Source organism: Drosophila bipectinata, unplaced genomic scaffold, assembly GCF_030179905.1.
Source record: "Drosophila bipectinata strain 14024-0381.07 unplaced genomic scaffold, DbipHiC1v2 scaffold_45, whole genome shotgun sequence".
Lineage (NCBI taxonomy): Eukaryota > Metazoa > Arthropoda > Insecta > Diptera > Drosophilidae > Drosophila > Drosophila bipectinata.
Window position 1 is genome coordinate 22,501 of NW_027222970.1, and position 16,575 is coordinate 39,075.

General features: G+C 31.0%; 3 non-coding genes across 3 annotated transcripts; all 3 read right to left on the reverse strand.

Annotated features, from left to right (window-relative positions):
- Positions 1-4,751: 4,751 nt before the first annotated feature.
- On the reverse strand, positions 4,752-8,701 carry LOC138927629 (large subunit ribosomal RNA). The gene has a single exon (XR_011444077.1). It is a non-coding gene; the product is annotated as a large subunit ribosomal RNA (ribosomal RNA).
- A 320-nt stretch (positions 8,702-9,021) lies between these two features.
- On the reverse strand, positions 9,022-9,200 carry LOC138927631 (5.8S ribosomal RNA). Its single transcript, XR_011444079.1, has one exon. It is a non-coding gene; the product is annotated as a 5.8S ribosomal RNA (ribosomal RNA).
- A 707-nt stretch (positions 9,201-9,907) lies between these two features.
- On the reverse strand, positions 9,908-11,902 carry LOC138927626 (small subunit ribosomal RNA). The gene has a single exon (XR_011444074.1). It is a non-coding gene; the product is annotated as a small subunit ribosomal RNA (ribosomal RNA).
- Between the last annotated feature and the right edge of the window lie 4,673 nt (positions 11,903-16,575).

Consider the following 16,575-nt stretch of genomic DNA (forward strand, 5'->3'; position numbering starts at 1 on the left):
TATATTGGTAGGACGACACCACCTACCCTATATACCTTTTTGAACACACTTTCGTCAAGCTGGGTATTTATTTGCCTTTTTACCCTCACCTAAATATACTCATCGGTATATTTCAGTATATTTTAGTATATCCATATGAATATGTATATCCATATCCATATCCATATCCATATCCATATGAAAATAATTTAATATTTCCATATTTATTATAATATAATAAATATTATTATATTATATATTATATGGTAGGCTATCCCCATCACCTACCATATATTTCATATACATATAAATATTTTCATATCCATATATATTTTTTTATATTCATATATTTTCATATATGTTATATGCATATGTATTCATAACCATATGCTCATATATTAATACTGGCGGTCTTCTGTTTAATATAATATTATTTTAATATTATATTGGCAGGCTGAACACCACCTACCCTATATACCTTTTTGAACACGGTTTCGTCAATCCGGTCATTTATTGTATGGGAAGTATGACTTTCCCACACATATTTGGATATCCATACGATTGCATATCCATATGAAAATATTTTTAATATTTTTAATATATTTTTAATATTTCCATATTTAATATAATATAATTAAATTATTATATTATATATTATATGGTAGGCTATCACCATCACCTACCATATATTTCATATACATATAAATATTTTCATATCCATATATATTTTTTTATATTCATATATTTTCATATATGTTATATGCATATGTATTCATAACCATATGCTTATATATTAATACTGGCGGTCTTCTGTTTAATATAATATTATTTTAATATTATATTGGTAGGCCGAACACCACCTACCCTATATACCTTTTTGAACACGGTTTCGTCAATCCGGTCATTTATTGTATGGGAAGTATGACTTTCCCACACATATTTGGATATCCATACGATTGCATATCCATATGAAAATATTTTAATATTTTTAATATATTTTTAATATTTCCATATTTAATATAATATAATTAAATTATTATATTATATATTATATGGTAGGCTATCACCATCACCTACCATATATTTCATATACATATAAATATTTTCATATCCATATATATTTTTTTATATTCATATATTTTCATATATGTTATATGCATATGTATTCATAACCATATGCTCATATATTAATACTGGCGGTCTTCTGTTTAATATAATATTATTTTAATATTATATTGGTAGGCCGAACACCACCTACCCTATATACCTTTTTGAACACGGTTTCGTCAATCCGGTCATTTATTGTATGGGAAGTATGACTTTCCCACACATATTTGGATATCCATACGATTGCATATCCATATGAAAATATTTTTAATATTTTTAATATATTTTTAATATTTCCATATTTAATATAATATAATTAAATTATTATATTATATATTATATGGTAGGCTATCCTCATCACCTACCATATATTTCATATACATATAAATATTTTCATATCCATATATATTTTTTTATATTCATATATTTTCATATATGTTATATGCATATGTATTCATAACCATATGCTCATATATTAATACTGGCGGTCTTCTGTTTAATATAATATTATTTTAATATTATATTGGCAGGCTGAACACCACCTACCCTATATACCTTTTTGAACACGGTTTCGTCAATCCGGTCATTTATTGTATGGGAAGTATGACTTTCCCACACATATTTGGATATCCATACGATTGCATATCCATATGAAAATATTTTTAATATTTTTAATATATTTTTAATATTTCCATATTTAATATAATATAATTAAATTATTATATTATATATTATATGGTAGGCTAACATCATCACCTACCATATATTCCATATACATATAAATATTTTCATATTCATATATATTTTTTTTTATATATTCATATATTTTCATATATGTTATATGCATATGTATTCATAACCATATGCTTATATATTAATACTGGCGATCTTCTGTTTAATATAATATTATTTTAATATTATATTGGTAGGCCGAACACCACCTACCCTATATACCTTTTTGAACACGGTTTCGTCAATCCGGTCATTTATCGTATAGGAAGTACGACTTTCCCACACATATTTGGATATCCATACGATTGCATATCCATATGAAAATATTTTTAATATTTTTAATATTCGTGAGTTTTTAAATAGGGACAGAAGGAATCTCTTGAATTGAATCATGCGCGTCACTAATAAGATGACGAGGCATTTGGCTACCTATGCGAAAGTAATTCAACTCCCGCCGTCTTAAGGTTTAAGACTTATAACAATATATGTTTAATATTTTTAATATCCGTGAGGTTTTAAATAGGGACAGAAGGAATCTCTTGAATTGAATCATGCGCGTCACTAATAAGATGACGAGGCATTTGGCTACCTATGCGAAAGTAATTCAACTCCCGCCGTCTTAAGGTTTAAGACTTATAACAATATATGTTTAATATTTTTAATATCCGTGAGGTTTTAAATAGGGACAGAAGGAATCTCTTGAATTGAATCATGCGCGTCACTAATAAGATGACGAGGCATTTGGCTACCTATGCGAAAGTAATTCAACTCCCGCCGTCTTAAGGTTTAAGACTTATAACAATATATGTTTAATATTTTTAATATCCGTGAGGTTTTAAATAGGGACAGAAGGAATCTCTTGAATTGAATCATGCGCGTCACTAATAAGATGACGAGGCATTTGGCTACCTATGCGAAAGTAATTCAACTCCCGCCGTCTTAAGGTTTAAGACTTATAACAATATATGTTTAATATTTTTAATATCCGTGAGGTTTTAAATAGGGACAGAAGGAATCTCTTGAATTGAATCATGCGCGTCACTAATAAGATGACAAGGCATTTGGCTACCTATGCGAAAGTAATTCAACTCCCGCCGTCTTAAGGTTTAAGACTTATAACAATATATGTTTAATATTTTTAATATCCGTGAGGTTTTAAATAGGGACAGAAGGAATCTCTTGAATTGAATCATGCGCGTCACTAATAAGATGACGAGGCATTTGGCTACCTATGCGAAAGTAATTCAACTCCCGCCGTCTTAAGGTTTAAGACTTATAACAATATATGTTTAATATTTTTAATATCCGTGAGGTTTTAAATAGGGACAGAAGGAATCTCTTGAATTGAATCATGCGCGTCACTAATAAGATGACGAGGCATTTGGCTACCTATGCGAAAGTAATTCAACTCCCGCCGTCTTAAGGTTTAAGACTTATAACAATATATGTTTAATATTTTTAATATCCGTGAGGTTTTAAATAGGGACAGAAGGAATCTCTTGAATTGAATCATGCGCGTCACTAATAAGATGACAAGGCATTTGGCTACCTATGCGAAAGTAATTCAACTCCCGCCGTCTTAAAGTTTAAGACTTATAACAATATAAATGAAAAATATTATTTTCATTTTTCACGTCACTAATAAGATGACGAGGCATTTGGCTACCTAAACGAAAGTAATTCATCTTCCGCCGTTATAAGGTTTAAGACTTATAACAATATAAATGAAAAATATTATTTTCATTTTTCACGTCACTAATAAGATGACGAGGCATTTGGCTACCTATGCGAAAGTAATTCAACTCCCGCCGTCTTAAAGTTTAAGACTTATAACAATATAAATGAAAAATATTATTTTCATTTTTCACGTCACTATTAAGATGACGAGGCATTTGGCTACCTAAACGAAAGTAATTCATCTTCCGCCGTTATAAGGTTTAAGACTTATAACAATATAAATGAAAAATATTATTTTCATTTTTCACGTCACTAATAAGATGACGAGGCATTTGGCTACCTATGCGAAAGTAATTCAACTCCCGCCGTCTTAAAGTTTAAGACTTATAACAATATAAATGAAAAATATTATTTTCATTTTTCACGTCACTAATAAGATGACGAGGCATTTGGCTACCTATGCGAAAGTAATTCAACTCCCGCCGTCTTAAGGTTTAAGACTTATAACAATATATGTTTAATATTTTTAATATCCGTGAGGTTTTAAATAGGGACAGAAGGAATCTCTTGAATTGAATCATGCGCGTCACTAATAAGATGACGAGGCATTTGGCTACCTATGCGAAAGTAATTCAACTCCCGCCGTCTTAAGGTTTAAGACTTATAACAATATATGTTTAATATTTTTAATATCCGTGAGGTTTTAAATAGGGACAGAAGGAATCTCTTGAATTGAATCATGCGCGTCACTAATAAGATGACGAGGCATTTGGCTACCTATGCGAAAGTAATTCAACTCCCGCCGTCTTAAAGTTTAAGACTTATAACAATATAAATGAAAAATATTATTTTCATTTTTCACGTCACTAATAAGATGACGAGGCATTTGGCTACCTAAAAGAAAGTAATTCATCTTCCGCCGTTATAAGGTTTAAGACTTATAACAATATAAATGAAAAATATTATTTTCATTTTTCACGTCACTAATAAGATGACGAGGCATTTGGCTACCTAAACGAAAGTAATTCAACTCCCGCCGTCTTAAGGTTTAAGACTTATAACAATATAAATGAAAAATATTATTTTCATTTTTCACGTCACTAATAAGATGACGAAACAGTTAGTAGGCCACAATTAGTAGGGAAACGTGGACAACCCGTGATAAATCCTTATATGCTTTCTTAGATATAGCATATAAAGATTTTTTATACTAAATATACATATTTACACATGCATATTTACATTTTTTTTATATTTCGAATCATCAAGCAAAGGATAAGCTTCAGTGGATCGCAGTATGGCAGCTGCTCAACCACTTACAACACCTTGCCCGTTACAAAAGTCGTTTACAATTGATTCTAGGCTTTGTCATTGTATTAAATAATGTTTTCATATGTAACTAGCATGGCATCAGGTGATCAAAGATCCTCCCAATTTACTATGTTACAAATTACATTGGCATCACATCCATTGTCGTTTAAAATATAAATAATAAACTTTAAATGGTTTAGAAGCCATACAATGCAAATTGCCCCTTATTTATCATTGCAGTCCAGCACGGATACGACCTTAGAGGCGTTCAGGCATAATCCAACGGACGTAGCGTCATACCACTGTTCGCTCGAACAAGTATTGTGCCATTGGTCCGTACCTGCGGTTCCTCTCGTACTACGCAGGAATGCTGTCGCAACAACGTTTTGTCATTAGTAGGGTAAAACTAACCTGTCTCACGACGGTCCAAACCACGCTCACGTTCCCTTGCATGGGTGAACAATCCAACGCTTGGTGAATTTTGCTTCACAATGATAGGAAGAGCCGACATCGAAGGATCAAAAAGCGACGTCGCTATGAACGCTTGGCCGCCACAAGCCAGTTATCCCTATGGTAACTTTTCTGACACCTCTTGTTAAAAACTCTTTAAACCAAAAGGATCGATAGGCCGAGCTTTTGCTGTCCCTGTGTGTACTGAACACCGAGATCAAGTCAGCATTTGCCCTTTTGCTCTATGTGTGGTTTCTGTCCGCACTGAGCTGGCCTTGGGACACCTCCGTTATTATTTGAGAGATGTACCGCCCCAGTCAAACTCCCTACCTGGCAATGTCCTTGAATTGGATCATACCTGAGTAATTGGAGTTATACCAAATTTTCAAATCGATAATACATGAATGCATCTCTCATTAAAGAATTTGTTTGCGATTATATAACAAACTCGTGATACTTTGATCAAGAAGCTTGCATCAAAACCCAATACCATAAGATATAATAAATATATCCGTATAATGGCTAGGAAATGATACACGTTCCATTTAATCAAGTAAGTAAGGAAACAATAAGAGTAGTGGTATTTCATTGTCGATACCAAACCGAAGTCTAATATCTCCCACTTATTCTACACCTCTTATGTCTCCTTACACTGCCAGATTAGAGTCAAGCTCAAAAGGGTCTTCTTTCCCCGCTAATTATTCCAAGCCCGTTCCCTTGGCTGTGGTTTCGCTAGATAGTAGATAGGGACAGAAGGAATCTCGTTAATCCATTCATGCGCGTCACTAATTAGATGACGAGGCATTTGGCTACCTTAAGAGAGTCATAGTTACTCCCGCCGTTGACCCGCGCTTACTTGAATTTCTTCACTTTGACATTCAGAGCACTGGGCAGAAATCACATTGTGTCAACACCCGCTAGGGCCATCACAATGCTTTGTTTTAATTAGACAGTCGGATTCCCCAAGTCCGTGCCAGTTCTGAATTGATTGTTAATTGATAATCGTTATAATTAATAAGAACTAATTGGTTTGACCCAACTAGTATTCTTAAAAATTTTAGCAAGAAAGTTCCACAATTGGATACGTAACTAAACTATCCGGGGAACAAGTTACAACCATAAATGATTATAACTCTATTTACCCAGAACGAGCACATAAACCATATTATTGTTTCCCAATCAAGCCCGACTATCTCAATCTTCAGAGCCAATCCTTATCCCGAAGTTACGGATCTAATTTGCCGACTTCCCTTACCTACATTATTCTATCGACTAGAGACTCTTCACCTTGGAGACCAGCTGCGGATATTGGTACGGCCTGTTGAGAAGTTTGCGTATCCCCACCATAAATTTTCAAGGTCCGAGGAGAAAATATCGACACAACAGTATATGTCATGCTCTTCTAGCCCATCTACCATATCTCTCTGCGAAAGACTTCCATGGTAGTACGACTATAAAACAGAAAAGAAAACTCTTCCGATATCTCTCGACGGCTTCTTTATGGTCGTTCCTGTTGCCAGGATGAGCACGAGGCCCATATTTAATAACAAACGGATACTCAACAGGTTACGGAATTGGAACCGTATTCCCTTTCGTTCAAAATTATTCAAGTATATAATTTTCACAATAATTGTAATATTTATTTTTACTTGAAAATTTTCGGCTTTCGCCTTGAACTTAGGACCGACTAACTCGTGATCAACCACTGTTCACACGAAACCCTTCTCCACTTCAGTCCTCCAAGGTCTCATTCGATTATTTGCTACTACCACCAAGATCTGTACCAATAGCAGCTCCATGCAGGCTTACGCCAAACACTTCTACGCATACCATTGTACCTTCCTACTCACTAAAGTTTCAAAATTTATATTACAAGTAATATAAATCATCTACTTTAGCGGTAATGTATAGGTATACAACTTAAGCGCCATCCATTTTAAGGGCTAGTTGCTTCGGCAGGTGAGTTGTTACACACTCCTTAGCGGATTTCGACTTCCATGATCACCGTCCTGCTGTTTTAAGCAACCAACGCCTTTCATGGTTTCTGCATGAGTTGTTAATTTGGGCACCGTAACATTACGTTTGGTTCATCCCACAGCGCCAGTTCTGCTTACCAAAAGTGGCCCACTGGGCACATTATATCATAACCTTAAACTTCATATCAAGAAAGTTAAGGTTCTTACCCATTTAAAGTTTGAGAATAGGTTAAGATCGTTTCGACCCTAAGGCCTCTAATCATTCGCTTTACCAGATAAGATTATTTTATATAACATTAAAATGCACCAGCTATCCTGAGGGAAACTTCGGAAGGAACCAGCTACTAGATGGTTCGATTGGTCTTTCGCCCCTATACTCAATTCTGACAATCGATTTGCACGTCAGAACTGTTTCGGTCTTCCATCAGGGTTTCCCCTGACTTCAACCTGATCAAGTATAGTTCACCATCTTTCGGGTCACAGCATATCTGCTCAAGGTACGTTCCAGTTAGAGGCATAAATAATATAAATATTATTATACATAACTATATAGAACGCCCCGGGATTGTGTTAATTAACTATAAAATAGTTAAAAAACTAATCCCATTAATAGTCAAGTTAATTACGCTATTAGGTTTATATCCCAATAACTTGCACATATGTTAGACTCCTTGGTCCGTGTTTCAAGACGGGTCCCGAAGGTATCCTGAATCTTTCGCATTGTTAATCATACAAGTGCATATAATAAACACAAAAATCAATGATAATTATGCCATTATATAATTCCGAAAAATTAACGCACTGTATTCTTATTAATCTATCAACACTTTATCAAATTAATGACATTTATCCTATGTTAAAATGCAAGCATAATAATTTGAATAAACTATAAGTCATATTTTATGATAAATTATATATGTTAATAGATTACAATGTCCTTATATGGAAAAAATGCACACTATTTCTATAATATTATTTAAATATTATAACTTTAATGATGAATTTTCCATAATGGATATTCAGGTTCATCGGGCTTAACCTCTAAGCAGTTTCACGTACTATTTAACTCTCTATTCAGAGTTCTTTTCAACTTTCCCTCACGGTACTTGTTTACTATCGGTCTCATGGTTATATTTAGTTTTAGATGGAGTTTACCACCCACTTAGTGCTGCACTATCAAGCAACACGACTCTTTGGAAACATCATCTAGTAATCATTAACGTTATACGGGCCTGGCACCCTCTATGGGTAAATGGCCTCATTTAAGAAGGACTTAAATCGTTAATTTCTCATACTAGAATATTGACGCTCCATACACTGCATCTCACATTTGCCATATAGACAAAGTGACTTAGTGCTGAACTGATTTCTTTTCGCTCGCCGCTACTAAGAAAATCCTTGTTAGTTTCTTTTCCTCCCCTAATTAATATGCTTAAATTCAGGGGGTAGTCCCATATGAGTTGAGGTTGTATAAAGCAATGTATATATATATATAAACAATATATCTCTATGAAGAACAATATATTTGATATATTTTCAATTTTCGCATCTTTAAATAAGAGACAATTCTAGTTAAAAAAAATTTAATTTTTTTTATGCTAGACATTTCTCAGTATTATTTGAATTGAAAAAAGAAAGAATTGTATATCTTCATTTTTTCTTTTATAAATATTTGAGATAATTGCTTTTATATTTAATATTATGAATATATAAATATATCCAATAATATACCATATGCATATCATTATAAAAATATATAATAATAAGCAACTTTATTAGCATAGTCTTACAACCCTCAACCATATGTAGTCCAAGCAGCACTATAAAATTAATTAAAGTACATAACAGCATGGACTGCGATATGCGTTCAAAATGTCGATGTTCATGTGTCCTGCAGTTCACACGATGACGCACAGTTTGCTGCGTTCTTCATCGACCCATGAGCCGAGTGATCCACCGCTTAGAGTTTTATAAATATATATAAATATACAATTCGTCAATTATGTTTTTATTGAAAGAAATTAAAAATACACCATTTAACTGGCATATATCAATTCCTTCAATAAAGTTATTTTTATACCTAAAATAATTGTTGCGAAATGTCTTAGTTTTATATAATCAATATAAATATAATTTATATTGTTTTAATATTATATAAAGCATTAACCTGTATATCAGGTACAACAATGTATATTTTAGGTGTTGCATTTATCAATGTATGCGCATAATTTAATATGAACAATACATCACGCAACGCATGTATATTAATTAAATATACACGCAATTTATATTCAATATATTCGTCTATATTTAAACATATAAAATATGTTTAATTTTTTGATATACCTAAAATAATTGTTGCGAAATGTCTTAGTTTTATATAATCAATATAAATATAATTTATATTGTTTTAATATTATATAAAGCATTAACCTGTATATCAGGTACAACAATGTATATTTTAGGTGTTGCATTTATCAATGTATGCGCATAATTTAATATGAACAATACATCACGCAACGCATGTATATTAATTAAATATACACGCAATTTATATTGAAGACAACAAATGGTCTATATATTCAATATAATATATATGTCTTTTATTTTTGGGTAATTTTTATTTATATATTTATATATAATAAATATTTTAATAACGGATAAGATTCATTCAATAATGATCCTTCCGCAGGTTCACCTACGGAAACCTTGTTACGACTTTTACTTCCTCTAAATAATCAAGTTCGGTCAACTTCTGCGAAACAACCGTAACACACAAGGCGTCACAGTGATCACGTCCGGAGACCTCACTAAATAATTCAATCGGTAGTAGCGACGGGCGGTGTGCACAAAGGGCAGGGACGTAATCAATGCGAGTTAATGACTCACACTTACTAGGAATTCCAAGTTCATGTGAACAGTTTCAGTTCACAATCCCAAGCATGAAAGTGGTTCAGCGGTTTACCCGGACCTCTCGGTCTAGGAAATACACGTTGATACTTTCATTGTAGCGCGCGTGCAGCCCAGGACATCTAAGGGCATCACAGACCTGTTATTGCTCAATCTCATTATTGCTAGACGCAATTTGTCCATTTAAGAAGCTAGTATCCTTATAATGGGACAAACCAACAGGTACGGCTCCACTTATATAAACACATTCAAACACAATAAACATTTTACTGCTACCATGAATGAAGGCTATATAAGCTTCAACACCATAATCCTGAAGATATCTATTTAATATATTTGAGTCTCGTTCGTTATCGGAATTAACCAGACAAATCACTCCACGAACTAAGAACGGCCATGCACCACCACCCATAGATTCGAGAAAGAGCTATCAATCTGTCTTACACACTTATGTTCGGACCTGGTAAGTTTTCCCGTGTTGAGTCAAATTAAGCCGCAGGCTCCACTCCTGGTGGTGCCCTTCCGTCAATTCCTTTAAGTTTCAGCTTTGCAACCATACTTCCCCCGGAGCCCAAAAGCTTTGGTTTCCCGGGAAGCGACTGAGAGAGCCATAAAAGTAGCTACACCCAATTGCTAGCTGGCATCGTTTATGGTTAGAACTAGGGCGGTATCTGATCGCCTTCGAACCTCTAACTTTCGTTCTTGATTAATGAAAACATCTTTGGCAAATGCTTTCGCTTAAGTTAGTCTTACGACGGTCCAAGAATTTCACCTCTCGCGTCGTAATACTAATGCCCCCAAACTGCTTCTATTAATCATTACCTCTTGATCTGAAAACCAATGAAAGCAGAACAGAGGTCTTATTTCATTATCCCATGCACAGAATATTCAGGCATTTGAAGCCTGCTTTAAGCACTCTAATTTGTTCAAAGTAATTGTACCGGCCCACAATAACACTCGTTTAAGAGCACTAATGCAGGTTTTTAAATAGGAGGAACATATGAAAAAATACAAGTATTTAAACATATATAAGAACTCCACCGGTAATACGCTTACATACATAAAGGTATAGTACTAACTACAATTGTATGTTGTACTACCCGTATGAAGCACAAGTTCAACTACGAACGTTTTAACCGCAACAACTTTAATATACGCTATTGGAGCTGGAATTACCGCGGCTGCTGGCACCAGACTTGCCCTCCAATTGGTCCTTGTTAAAGGATTTAAAGTGTACTCATTCCAATTACAGGGCCTCGGATATGAGTCCTGTATTGTTATTTTTCGTCACTACCTCCCCGAGCTGGGAGTGGGTAATTTACGCGCCTGCTGCCTTCCTTAGATGTGGTAGCCGTTTCTCAGGCTCCCTCTCCGGAATCGAACCCTGATTCCCCGTTACCCGTTGCAACCATGGTAGTCCTAGATACTACCATCAAAAGTTGATAGGGCAGACATTTGAAAGATCTGTCGTCGGTACAAGACCATACGATCTGCATGTTATCTAGAGTTCAACCAATATAACGATCTTGCGATCGCTTGGTTTTAGCCTAATAAAAGCACATGTCCCATAAGGTTCATGTTTTAATTGCATGTATTAGCTCTAGAATTACCACAGTTATCCAAGTAACTGTTAACGATCTAAGGAACCATAACTGATATAATGAGCCTTTTGCGGTTTCACTTTTAATGCGTGTGTACTTAGACATGCATGGCTTAATCTTTGAGACAAGCATATAACTACTGGCAGGATCAACCAGAATAATGTTTATATCTTTGATATATTTCATTTTCATATTGATATATAGAAAATAAATATTGCAAATATTTGTATAAATTAAAATATTAACGAATTTGGCCAATTATTATATGGCATTCAATATTCGTTCATTTATTAACTTATCTTTATATATATATACATTTATCATATATCCCTCGGGTGCCCAACGCATACACCTCAGGGTATATTTTTTTCATGGCTTTTTCTTAAACCCTCGTTTGTGTTAGGGTATTTATATGAGCGGGCGGTCTTTTTATTTATATAAGCCTTCTTTAATATTTTTTTTAATAAAATACAATATTATGCATATATTTAATTCTAAAATATCTTTATATTTTCACATACAACAATTTGTATATATTCACATATATATATTTGCTTAATTTTATAATAAAATTATCGCATATGTATTTTGATAATAAATTTAAAATTTATTTTCTTTGTATATAAAAGTCTAGTTTTATATGATATAAAACTAAGCACTTTTTAATTTTCATATATTTATATATTTTCATATATATAGTTTATTCATATTTATTTATACAATAATAATAATAATAATATTACTACTATTATCATATACGTATATGAAATTAAATTTAATTCCATATACTTACTAGGATATAATAAAAAGAAATTTTTATTTGCCTAGAACCAGAAATTAACGATAATAATTGGAAACTTGTCAAATTATAATTTATAATAAGACGTAGACGCTTCAACGATATTATCTAAGTATACAATATAGTGTATATATAATATATAATATAGTATGTTATATTATATAGATAGGCTTACACCACCTACCATATATACCTTTTTGACCACACTTTCGTCAAGCTGGGTATTTATTTGCCTTCTTTCCCTCACCTAAAAATACTCATCGGTATTTTAGTATATTCATATAATATAAATAATATACTATATTGGTAGGACGACACCACCTACCCTATATACCTTTTTGAACACACTTTCGTCAAGCTGGGTATTTATTTGCCTTTTTACCCTCACCTAAATATACTCATCGGTATATTTCAGTATATTTTAGTATATCCATATGAATATGTATATCCATATCCATATCCATATCCATATCCATATGAAAATAATTTAATATTTCCATATTTATTATAATATAATAAATATTATTATATTATATATTATATGGTAGGCTATCCCCATCACCTACCATATATTTCATATACATATAAATATTTTCATATCCATATATATTTTTTTATATTCATATATTTTCATATATGTTATATGCATATGTATTCATAACCATATGCTCATATATTAATACTGGCGGTCTTCTGTTTAATATAATATTATTTTAATATTATATTGGCAGGCTGAACACCACCTACCCTATATACCTTTTTGAACACGGTTTCGTCAATCCGGTCATTTATTGTATGGGAAGTATGACTTTCCCACACATATTTGGATATCCATACGATTGCATATCCATATGAAAATATTTTTAATATTTTTAATATATTTTTAATATTTCCATATTTAATATAATATAATTAAATTATTATATTATATATTATATGGTAGGCTATCACCATCACCTACCATATATTTCATATACATATAAATATTTTCATATCCATATATATTTTTTTATATTCATATATTTTCATATATGTTATATGCATATGTATTCATAACCATATGCTTATATATTAATACTGGCGGTCTTCTGTTTAATATAATATTATTTTAATATTATATTGGTAGGCCGAACACCACCTACCCTATATACCTTTTTGAACACGGTTTCGTCAATCCGGTCATTTATTGTATGGGAAGTATGACTTTCCCACACATATTTGGATATCCATACGATTGCATATCCATATGAAAATATTTTTAATATTTTTAATATATTTTTAATATTTCCATATTTAATATAATATAATTAAATTATTATATTATATATTATATGGTAGGCTATCACCATCACCTACCATATATTTCATATACATATAAATATTTTCATATCCATATATATTTTTTTATATTCATATATTTTCATATATGTTATATGCATATGTATTCATAACCATATGCTCATATATTAATACTGGCGGTCTTCTGTTTAATATAATATTATTTTAATATTATATTGGTAGGCCGAACACCACCTACCCTATATACCTTTTGAACACGGTTTCGTCAATCCGGTCATTTATTGTATGGGAAGTATGACTTTCCCACACATATTTGGATATCCATACGATTGCATATCCATATGAAAATATTTTTAATATTTTTAATATATTTTTAATATTTCCATATTTAATATAATATAATTAAATTATTATATTATATATTATATGGTAGGCTATCCTCATCACCTACCATATATTTCATATACATATAAATATTTTCATATCCATATATATTTTTTTATATTCATATATTTTCATATATGTTATATGCATATGTATTCATAACCATATGCTCATATATTAATACTGGCGGTCTTCTGTTTAATATAATATTATTTTAATATTATATTGGCAGGCTGAACACCACCTACCCTATATACCTTTTTGAACACGGTTTCGTCAATCCGGTCATTTATTGTATGGGAAGTATGACTTTCCCACACATATTTGGATATCCATACGATTGCATATCCATATGAAAATATTTTTAATATTTTTAATATATTTTTAATATTTCCATATTTAATATAATATAATTAAATTATTATATTATATATTATATGGTAGGCTAACATCATCACCTACCATATATTCCATATACATATAAATATTTTCATATTCATATATATTTTTTTTTATATATTCATATATTTTCATATATGTTATATGCATATGTATTCATAACCATATGCTTATATATTAATACTGGCGATCTTCTGTTTAATATAATATTATTTTAATATTATATTGGTAGGCTGAACACCACCTACCCTATATACCTTTTTGAACACGGTTTCGTCAATCCGGTCATTTATTGTATGGGAAGTATGACTTTCCCACACATATTTGGATATCCATACGATTGCATATCCATATGAAAATATTTTTAATATTTTTAATATATTTTTAATATTTCCATATTTAATAAATATAATTAATTATTATATTATATATTATATGGTAGGCTATCATCATCACCTACCATATATTCCATATACATATAAATATTTTCATATTCATATATATTTTTTTTTATATATTCATATTTTTCATATATGTTATATGCATATGTATTCATAACCATATGCTTATATATTAATACTGGCGATCTTCTGTTTTAATATAATATTATTTTAATATTATATTGGCAGGCTTAACACCACCTACCCTATATACCTTTTTGAACACGGTTTCGTCAATCCGGTCATTTATTGTATGGGAAGTATGACTTTCCCACACATATTTGGATATCCATACGATTGCATATCCATATAAAAATATTTTTAATATTTTTAATATATTTTTAATATTTCCATATTTAATATAATATAATTAAATTATTATATTATATATTATATGGTAGGCTATCACCATCACCTACCATATATTTCATATACATATAAATATTTTCATATCCATATATATTTTTTTATATTCATATATTTTCATATATGTTATATGCATATGTATTCATAACCATATGCTTATATATTAATACTGGCGGTCTTCTGTTTAATATAATATTATTTTAATATTTATATTGGTAGGCCGAACACCACCTACCCTATATACCTTTTTGAACACGGTTTCGTCAATCCGGTCATTTATTGTATGGAAGTATGACTTCCCACACATATTGGATATCCATACGATTGCATATCCATATGAAAAATATTTTTAATATTTTTAATATATTTTTAATATTTCCATATTTAATATAATATAATTAAATTATTATATTATATATTATATGGTAGGCTATCACCATCACCTACCATATATTTCATATACATATAAATATTTTCATATCCATATATATTTTTTTATATTCATATATTATTTTTTCTATATGTTATATGCATATGTATTCATAAACCATATGCTCATATATTAATATACTGGCGGTCTTCTGTTTAATATAATATTATTTTAATATTATATTTGGTAGGCCGAACACCACCTACCCTATATACCTTTTTGAACACGGTTTCGTCAATCCGGTCATTTATTGTATGGAAGTATGACTTTCCCACACATATTGGATATCCATACGATTGCATATCCATATGAAAATATTTTTAATATTTTAATATATTTTTAATATTTCCATATTTAAATATAATATAATTAAATTATTATATTATATATTATATGGTAGGCTATCCTCATCACCTACCATATATTTCATATACATATAAATATTTCATATCCATATTATTTTTTTATATTCCATATATTTTTCATATATATGTTATATGCATATGTATTCATAACCATATGCTATATATTAATATGGCGGTCTTCTGTTTAATATAATATTATTTTAATATTATTTGGCAGGCTGAACACCACCTACCCTATATACCTTTTTGAACACGGTTTCGTCAATCCGGTCATTTATTGTATGGGAAGTATGACTTTCCACACATATTTGGATATCCATACATTGCATATCCATATGAAAATATATTTT